This window comes from Triticum dicoccoides, chromosome 7A, assembly GCF_002162155.2.
Source record: "Triticum dicoccoides isolate Atlit2015 ecotype Zavitan chromosome 7A, WEW_v2.0, whole genome shotgun sequence".
In the NCBI taxonomy this organism is placed as follows: domain Eukaryota; kingdom Viridiplantae; phylum Streptophyta; class Magnoliopsida; order Poales; family Poaceae; genus Triticum; species Triticum dicoccoides.
This window is the reverse complement of record NC_041392.1, coordinates 149,564,198-149,574,517: the sequence shown is the minus strand read 5'-3', so window position 1 is coordinate 149,574,517 and position 10,320 is coordinate 149,564,198.

Below are 10,320 nucleotides of genomic sequence, written 5' to 3'. Positions count from 1 at the left end.
TAGCCCCTGAAATGTTGACGCGTGGTATCTTATTGGTCCCGGTTGGTGCTACCAACCAGGACAAAAGGCCCCCCTGCCAGGGCAAGCCGCAGCGGCCATGTGGAGCCCCATTTGTCCCGGTTGGTGTAAGAACCGGGACTAAAGGTGTAGGGCCCTTTTTCTACTAGTGATTGCCCTTTCTCACCTTGAGAGTCGGTGCAAACTTCGCCGATGCATCCAAACCCTGTGATATGATACGCTCTATCACACATAAGCCTCCTTATATCTTCCTCAAAACAGCCACCATACCTACCTATCATGGAATTTTCATAGCCATTCCGAGATATATTGCCATGCAACTTCCATCATCTTCATATACATGACTTGAGCATCATTGTCATATTGCTTTGCATGATCGTAAGTTAGCTAGCATGATGTTTTCATGGCTTGTCCGTTTTTTGATGTCATTGCTATGCTAGATCATTGCACATCCCGGTACACCGCCGGAGGCATTCATATAGAGTCATACTTTGTTCTAGATATCGAGTTGTAAATGTTGAGTTGTAAGTAAATAGAAGTGTGATGATCATCATTATTAGAACATTGTCCCATGTGAGGTTATCAAAATAAAAGTGTCCAAAGAAGCCCCCAGAAAAAAGAGAGGCCAAAGAAGCCTTAAAAAAGAAAAAAAGAAAAAAACAAAAAAGAGAGAAGGGACAATGTTACTATCCTTTCACCACACTTGTGCTTAAGAGTAGCACCATGTTATTCATATAGAGAGTCTCTTGAGTTATCACTTTCATATACTAGTGGGAATTTTCATTATAGAACTTGGCTTGTATATTCCGATGGTGGGCTTCCTCAAATGCCCGAGGTCTTCATGATCAAGCAAGTTGGATGCACACCCACATAGTTTCCAGTTTGAGCTTTCATACACTTATAGCTCTTAGTGCATCCGTTGCATGGCAAACCCTACTCCTCGCATTGACATCAATTTATGGGCATCCCCATAGCCCGTTGATTAGCCGCGTCCATGTGAGACTTTCTCCCTTTGTTGTCTTCTCCACACAACCTCCATCATCATATTCTATTCCAGCTATAGTGCTATATCCATGGCTCATTCTCATGTATTGCATGAAAGTTGAAAAGGTTTGAGAACATCAAAAGTATGAAACAATTGCTTGGCTTGTCATCGGGGTTGTGCATGATTTGAATATTTTGTGTGGTGAAGATGGAGCATAGCCAGACCATATGATTTTGTAGGGATAACTTTCTCTGGCCATGTTATTTTGAAAAGACATGATTGCTTTATTAGTATGCTTGAAGTATAATTGTCTTAATGTCAAATGATAGACTATTGCTTTCAATCACTCGTGTCTTAATATTCATGCCATTATTAGATTACGTGATCAAGATTATGCTAGGTAGCATTCCACATCAAAGGTTATCCTTTTTATCATTTACCTACTCGAGAACGAGCAGGAATTAAGCTTGGGGATGCTGATACGTCTCCGTCGTATCTATAATTTTTGATTGTTCCATGTCAATATTCTACAACTTTTATATACTTTTGGCAACTTTTTATACTATCTTTGGGACTAACATATTGATCCAGTGCCCAGTGCCAGTTCCTGTTTGTTGCATGTTTTTTGTTTCGCAGAAAATCCATATCGAACGGAGTCCAAATGGGATAAAAATGATAGAGATTTTTTTGGAATATATGTGATTTTTGGGAAGAAGAATCAACGCGAGACGATGCCCATGGGGGCCACGAGGCAGGGGGCACGCCCCAGGGGGTCAGGCGCGCCCTGGGCCCTCATGGCCACCCTGTAAGGCAATTGGTGCCCTTCTTTCGCCGCAATAAAGCCAATATCCGGATAGAAATCATGTTAAACTTTCAGCTCAATCGGAGTTACGGATCTCCGAGAATATTAGAAACGGTGAAAGGCGAGAATCTGTAACGCAGAAACAGAGAGAGACAGAGAGACATATCCAATCTCGGAGGGGCTCTCGCCCCTCCGCCGCCATGGAGGCCATGGACGAGAGGGGAAAACCTTATCCCATCTAGGGAGAAGGTCAATGAATAATAAGAAGAAGGGGGCCCCTCTCCCCCTCTCTTCCGGTGGTGCCGGAACGCCGCTGGGGCCATCATCATCACCGCAATCTACACCAACACCTCTGTCATCTTCACCAACATCTTCATCACCTTCCCCCATCTATCTACAGTGGTCCACTCTCCTGCAACCTGCTGTACCCTCTACTTGAACATGGTGCTTTATGCTTCATATTATTATCCAATGATATGTTGCCATCCTATGATGTCCGAGTAGATTTTCGTTATCTTATCGGTAATTGGTGAATTGCTATGATTGGTTTAATTTGCTTGTGGTTATGTTGCTGTCCTTTGGTGCCCATCATATGAGCGCGCGCGTGGATCACACCATAGTGTTAGTTGTATGTTGATAGGACTATGTATTGGAGGGCAAGAGTAACAGAAGCTTCAACCTAGCATAGAAATTGATGCATACGGGATTAAAGGGGGGCCAATATATCTGAATGCTATCGTTGGGTTTTACCTTAATGAACGTTAGTAGCTATGGATGCTTGCTAATAGTTCCAATCATAAGTGCATAGAATTCCAAGTCAGGGATGACATGCTAGCAGTTGCCTCTCCCACATAAAACTTGCTATCAGTCTAGTAAAGTAGTCAATTGCTTAGGGACAATTTCGCAACTCCTACCACCACTTTTCCACACTCGCTATACTAACTTTATTGCTTCTTTACCTAAAACAGCCCCTAGTTTTTATTTACGTGCTCTTTATATTCTTGCAAACCTATCCTGTTACACCTACAAAGTACTTCTAGTTTTATACTTGTTCTAGGTAAAGCGAACATCAAGCGTGCGTAGAATTGTATCGGTGGTCGATAGAACTCGAGGGAATATTTGTTCTACCTTTAGCTCCTCGTTGGGTTCGACACCCTTACTTATTGAAAGAGGCTATGATACATCCATTTTGCATCATGCTTTTATATTGATATTTATTGCATTATGGGCTGTTATTACACCTTATATCACAATACTTATGCCTATTCTCTCTTATTTTACAAGGTTTACACGAAGAGGGAGAATTCCGGCAGCTGGAATTCTGGGCTGGAAGAGGAGCAAATATTAGAGACCTATTCTGCACATCTCCAAAAGTCCTAAAATTTCACGGGAGCACGTTTCAGAATATATAAAAACCATTGGGTGAAAGAAGCACCAGAGGGGGGCCACCCACCATCCACGAGGGTGGGGGGCTCCCCTACCCCTTGGCAGCCCTCAGATGCCCATCTTTGGCGAGTCTTTCATCCTGGAAAAAATTAGAAGCAAGCTTACAAGGCGAAACTCCGGCGCCATGAGGCGGAACCTTGGCAGAACCAATCTAGGGCTCTGGCGGAGCTGTTCTGCCGGGGAAACTTCCCTTCGGGAGGGGGAAATCATCACCATCGTCATCACCATCGATGCTCTCATCGGGAGGGGGTCAACCTCCATCAACATCTTCACCAGCACCATCTCATCTCAAACCCTAGTTCATCTCTTGTATCCAATCTTTGTCTCAAAACCTCAGATTGGTACCTGTGGGTTGCTAGTAGTGTTGCTTACTCCTTGTAGTTGACGCTAGTTGGTTTATTCGATGGAAGATCATATGTTCAGATCCTTTGTGCATATTAATACCCAACATGAATATGTTTTGTGAGTAGTTACGTTTGTTCCTGAGGACATGTGAGAAGTTTTGCTATAAGTAGTCATGTGAATTTGGTATTCGTTCGATATTTTGATGAGATGTATGTTGTCTTTCCTCTAGTGGTGTCATGTGAACGTCGACTACATGACACTTCACCATTGTTTGGGCCTAGAGGAAGGCATTGGGGAGTAATAAGTAGATGATGAGTTGCTAGAGTGACAGAATCTTAAACCCTAGTTTATGAGTTGCTTCGTAAGGGGCTAATTTGGATCCATATGTTTCATGCTATGGTTAGGTTTGCCTTAATACTTCTTTTGTAGTTGCGGATGCTTGCAAGAGGGGTTAATCATAAGTGGGATGATTGTCCAAGGAAGGACAGTACCCAAGCACTGGTCCACCCACATATCAAATTATCAAAGTACCGAACGCGAATCATATGAACGTGATGAAAACTCGCTTGACGATAATTCCCTTGTGTCCTTGGGAGCGTTTTCCTTTATATAAGTGTTTGTCCAGGCTTGTCCTTTTCTACAAAAAGGATTGGGACATCTAGCTGCACCTTATTTACTTTTATTACTTGTTACCCGTTACAAATTACCTTATCACAAATCTATCTGTTACCGATAATTTCAGCGCTTGCAGAGAATACCTTACTGAAAACTGCTTATCATTTCCTTCTGCTCCTCGTTGGGTTCGACACTCTTACTTATCGGAAATTACTACGATAGATCCCCTATACTTGTGGGTTATCAAGACTCTTTTCTGGCGCCGTTGCCGGGGAGTGAAGCGCGTTTGGTACAGGGGCGAAGCTACGTACAGCTTGCCGGTGTCACCGGCACCGGGTGAAATTTGCACTTGCTTAATATAATCCATTGATTTAGTGTGTAGTCCATTGATTGTTTGACATGTAGGCATATGTTATTTTATGTGGACACCGGGTAATTTTCAGTCTAGATCCATCCCTGGTTTGGTAGGTGGAATTTGGTAAGGAAAAATTTATATAATGTGTTGAAATTTACTGTCACTTGTTACTATGGAACATAATCCTTTGAGGGGCTTGTTCGGGGTATCTTCACCCCGACCAGTAGAGCAAAGAATTGCTCCTCAACCTACTGAACCTACTGAAAATGTTTACTTTGAAATTCCTTTGGGTATGATAGAGAAACTGCTAGCTAATCCTTTCACAGGTGATGGAACTTTACATCCTGATCTGCACCTAATCTATGTGGATGAAGTTTGTGGATTATTTAAGCTTGCAGGTATGCCTGAGGATGTTATCAAGAGCAAGGTCTTCCCTTTTTCTTTGAAGGGAAATACATTGACATGGTTTAGGCTATGTGATGATATGGGATCATGGAACTACAACCGATTGAAATTGGAATTTCATGAGAAGTTTCATCCTATGCATCTTATTCATCGTGATCGTAATTATATATATATAATTTTTGGCCTTGCGAAGGAGAAAGCATTGCTCAAGCTTCGAGGAGGCTTAAGTCAATGTTATATTCGTGCCCCAATCATGAGTTCTCAAGAGAAATTATTATTCAAAAATTTCATGCTCGGCTTTCTCGCGATAATTGCTCCATGCTCGACACTTCTTGTACTGGTTCTTTTATGATGAAGACTATTGAATTCAAATGGGATTTATTGGAAAGAATTAAACGCAACTCCGAAGATTGGGATCTCGACAAAGGTAAGGAGTCAGGTATAACCCCCAAGTCTGATTGTGTTAAATCTTTTATGGATACCGATACCTTTCATGAATTTAGCACTAAATATGGACATGACTCTGAGATAGTAGCTTCTTTATGTGAATCCTTTGCTACTCATTGTCGGAGTAATGGGCCACGGGTAGGCTAACCCAGGCCCAGAACCTTTCAAGGCATCGGGGCAGGCTGCACCCCTCAAGACCTCAGGACAAAGAGCCGCCTTCTGAGAGTCGGTTGCGAGGCAGCTGACTGCCCACTCGCGGCCGAGTCCCGGGGACGACTTCAGGATGAGCCGACTCCTGACTGGCGACTTCCAGAGAAGCCGGCCTTGGGGAGTCGGCCCGCGACGCCAACAACCCCCATGCCCTCATAAAGAGGACGGGACAGGGAGTGGCCACAGTAAGGTCCACTCCCACCCCTTTTCCAAGGGCAGGCGTGGCTACAGTACGCCGTACCCGCGGAGATCTCCACGGGGCGCGACACTGTTGCCATGCCGGCCCTGATGTCAGCCCCAGAGGGCGGAGTCCTGTGCCCACAGCGGCCTGCCGGTACGACCCAGGGACGACGGGTCCCACTAGTCGGTGGGCGTACGGAGGACGGCGAGAGCGCCACCAGTCGGCCCGGTTGGGAGTCGGCCCCTAGGAGTCGGCCGGCCCCTCCCACGGGCCCCACGCGCCATTAACCAGACGCGACAGGGAGTGGCCACAGTGATCGCCTGCCAGACGGCGGGCTGTCGCCACGTCCCCATGACCGAGCCCGTGTCATTAGAGGCACGGCTACAGTAATCTACGGCCGGCAAGACCTGCCCGCGGCGGACGCGGCCTGTCGGCTCCGTACCGAGCCAGTCGGCGGGGCCCACCAGTCGGCGGGCCCCAGGAGTCGGCGGATAAGACGGCGGCCAGAGAGACTGATGGCTGGGCTCGCGTCCAGCCGGATTACCATTGTACCCCTAGGGGGTAGACCTATATAAACCACAAGGGCACCCATGCAAAGGGTTGGAAGCCATTAGCACTAGACCAGATCATATAGGAAGGAGAGAGCTAGCCTAGCCTTCTCCTACCTCTAGGAAACAACTCAAGGAGCAACCGTGTACACACTTTGCCATAGTGATCATGCGGAGACCCCGCAGAGCAGTAGTAGGGGTATTATCTCCACGGAGAGCCCCGAAGCTGGGTAAGATTCGCCGCCGTGCATGCCTTCGCCTTATCCCGTTTCCAGGCACCGGCGACATTCTACTCGCCCCCACCATGATAAGCCATCCTTTGGCATATGTCACACCCAACCACCGGCATTTGGCGCCCACGCCTAGTGCACCGTCATCCGGAGACCTGCTCTGGACGGGAACCCTTTTCCTCCCTGGCGAGCGCAGCCAGCCCGGCATGCCAGACGGAGTTTGCGCCGACGCGCTGCACGGCGCTGAGATCGCCTGCGCAGCCAGCTGCCTCGCCGATCTTGTCGGCGAGGTTCGCCTCTCCGACGAGCCTACATCCGACGCAGGCACGGGCGGCCCTGTGAGCCTCCTCGTGGACCTCCTTGACCAACTCCATGTCACCGGCGAGCCTGCCGTGGACTTGGAGTCTGTAGGCTCCACTGACCCGATGCTGGTCGACTCCGACACCGCGTCACTCGACGCGTTCCCCACCAACGTGGTGGTCTACGATGAGCCGCTCCCTCGCGTGGAGAGCGACAAAAGCACTGTCACAGAGGTGCTCGTCATCAGTCATGACGAGCATCCCGGCAGAGGAGCGTATGACCCACTTGGCGCGGCATTGCAAGACCTGACCGCGCCCATTCCGGAAGACGCTAACGCGGAAACGCTGGAGGCGCGCCGCCTCCAGCTCATCGAAGGCGCGAAGAAGCTGGCTAGCATGAGACGCTTATCAGATGCCTACCAGCGTGAGATGGATCACGCTGTGGGTGGCTCACCAGCCCCAGCTGGGCCCAGCCGCCTGGGCGCGGTCCAGCAGTGCGGCGTGGCCATCGCCAACCTATTCGGGGCAAATCGCCTTGTGTACGCCACGCCTGTGGAGAACATTAGAGCCGCCTAGGCGGCGGCGGACGAGCTGGACAACTTCGAGGGTGAAGAGCACCGCCTGATGACGGAACGAGTCCAGCGGCTCCTTGACGCGGCTGCTGCGCAGAACGAGGCCGTCTGCCGCACAGAGGCGCCGCAGCGACAAAACAACGACCCGCCTCCACGCCGAGACCAAGGCGCGACGTCTCAGACACTGACTGGTGGCGCCTGAGGAAGGAAAGACAAGGATCCGGCTGTCAGCCACAGTCGGACTCGCATTACCATAGAGCGCGACCAAGATGGCCGCCCGAGAGCAGTGGAACGACGGGATGATTGTCCGCCTCCTCCTCCTTGCAAGGAAAGGCGAGTCTCCCCGCCGCCTGTTGACCATCCGACTCTCGGCGACCGCCTTGGCCGCCTAGAGGGAGTCGGAGAAAATGACGCCCACCACCAGATCGACCGACTTCACCGATCCCTGGCGCTGGCAGAAGAAGACGAGTTGGGTCCTCGGGCCCCGCATTCGAGACGAGCCCTTTCCCAAAGGGTTCACGCTCCCAAGAGACACGCCCAAGTACACCGGCTTCGTGAAGCCAGAGGACTGGCTAGTTGACTACTCCACAGCCATCAATATAGCGAACGGCAACAAGCATGTTGCCGTAAAATACGTTCCGCTCATGCTCCAGGGCACGGCCCGGACCTGGCTGAACAGCTTGAAGCACCGCAGCATCAACAGCTGGGTCGACTTCACCGATGCATTCGTCCGCAACTTCACAAGCATGTACAAGCGTCCTCCCAAACCTCGCCAGCTTTCCTTGTGCGTGCAAGGCCCCAACGAGTCGACTCGCGACTACCTCACACGTTGGGCCGAGCTCCGGAACTCTTGTGAGGGCGTGCACGAGGTGCAGGCTATTGAGTACTTCACTGCTGGGTGCAGAGAAGGCACCCTCCTCAAGCAAAAGCTCCTTTGCGACGAGCCAGAGACCCTCGACGAGCTACTGATCATAGCAGACAAGTATGCCACGGCCGACTCCTCCATGAAGGCAGATATTCAAGTTAGTGCGACTGGCAAAGTGGCCCCTCAGGCTCCTAGAACTCTGGCTGGAGATGCCAGTCGGCGACTGCAGCCAAGCGACCACAAGCGCAAGGCCCCGCAGCTGGCTTCCAGCAGACGGCAGGTGGCGACAGTCGAAGACCAGCAGCCAGATGGGCAGCCTCCACCCAAGCGACAGAAAGGCGGCAAGCCCAACTGGTTGCCGGCTTTCTCATACGAGCAGACTCTAGATGGTCCTTGCAAGTTCCACAGCGGCGCGAAGCCGTCGAATCACACCACCCGGAAGTGCCACTGGCTCACCAGGATCGCCAAAGGAGACGGTCTCCTGCCTCCCCCGCCTGCTGGGCAGCAGCCTCCGCCTCCACCCCAGCAGCCGGCTGTCAGGCCAGTCGGCGCAGTACAAGACGAGTACCCCGAAGAGCACGAAGCCTACATGGTATTTACCAGCGTGGCTGACGATCAACACAGCAGGCGGTGGCAGTAGCAAGAGGTGAATGCAGTAGCATCAGAGACACCAGGATTCATGCACTGGTCCGAGAAGCCTATCAGCTGGAGCAGAGCTGATCACCCAGAGGTGATGCCGATTCTGGGCTCTTATGCCTTGGTCTTGGATGCCACCTTTGCCACGGATAGACGAGGTGCTCTGATAAACAGAGGCAGCAGCATCAACATCCTGTACAAGGACACCATGGAGAAGTTAGGAATCAAGCAAAGATAGCTTCAGAACAGCCGGACTGTGTTCCATGGCATTGTTCCTGGTTTTTCCTGCTGACCAATCAGCAAGATCCTGATGGACGTCCTCTTTGGAGACAAAGATCACTTCCGTCGAGAGTCAGTTTGGTTTGAGGTGGTGGATCTCGAGAGCCCATACCATGGATTACTTGGCCGACCCGCCCTGGCCAAGTTCATGGCGGTCCCCCACTACGCCTACCTCAGAATAAAGATGCCCAGTTCCAAGGGGATTCTGACCATAGCCGGCGACTACCGGAAGTCGTCTGCCTGTGCGGCTGAGAGTAGTCGGCTGGCCGAGTCCCTGGTGATCGCGGCCGAGAAGCGGCTCCTTGACCGGGTTGTGGCGATGGCCGGCAAGCAGCTAGAGGTGTCGCCTAACCCTAAGGAGTCGGAGGCTGAGGGTTCGTTCAAGCCAGCCAAAGAGACAAAGAAGATACCCTTGGATCCGGAGCACCCAGAGAGGTACGCTGTCGTAGGCGCAAACCTTGACAGTAAATAGGAAGGCGAGCTCGTCGATTTCCTCCGTGAGAATCGGGACATCTTCGCATGGTCCCCCAAAGACACGCCAGGTGTACCGACGGAATTCGTCGAGCACAAGTTACATGTCCGATCTGATGCAAAGCCGGTCAGGTAGCCCTTGCGCTGCCTATCGGACGAAAAGAGAAGAGTTGTCGGAGAAGATATAGCCCGACTCCTAGCAGCCGGCTTCATTATGGAAGTATTCTTTCCAGAGTGGCTAGCCAACCCGGTCCTGGTACTGAAGAAGAACAAGCAGTGGCGAATGTGTATTGACTACACAAGCCTCAAAAAGGCTTGCCCCAAGGACCCGTTTGCTTTGCCAAGAATTGATCAGGTGATAGACTCCACAGCCGGATGCGAGCTATTGAGCTTCTTGGATGCATATTCAGGATATCACCAGATCAAGCTGAACCCGACTGACAGACTGAAGACCGCCTTCATCACACCATTTGGAGCCTTCTGCTACCTAACCATGACGTTCGGCTTGAGGAATGTCGGCGCCACCTTTCAGCGTTGCATGCAGAAGTGCCTCCTCAAGCAACTCGGCAGAAACGCCCACGTCTACGTGGACGATGTGGTGGTGAAGACGG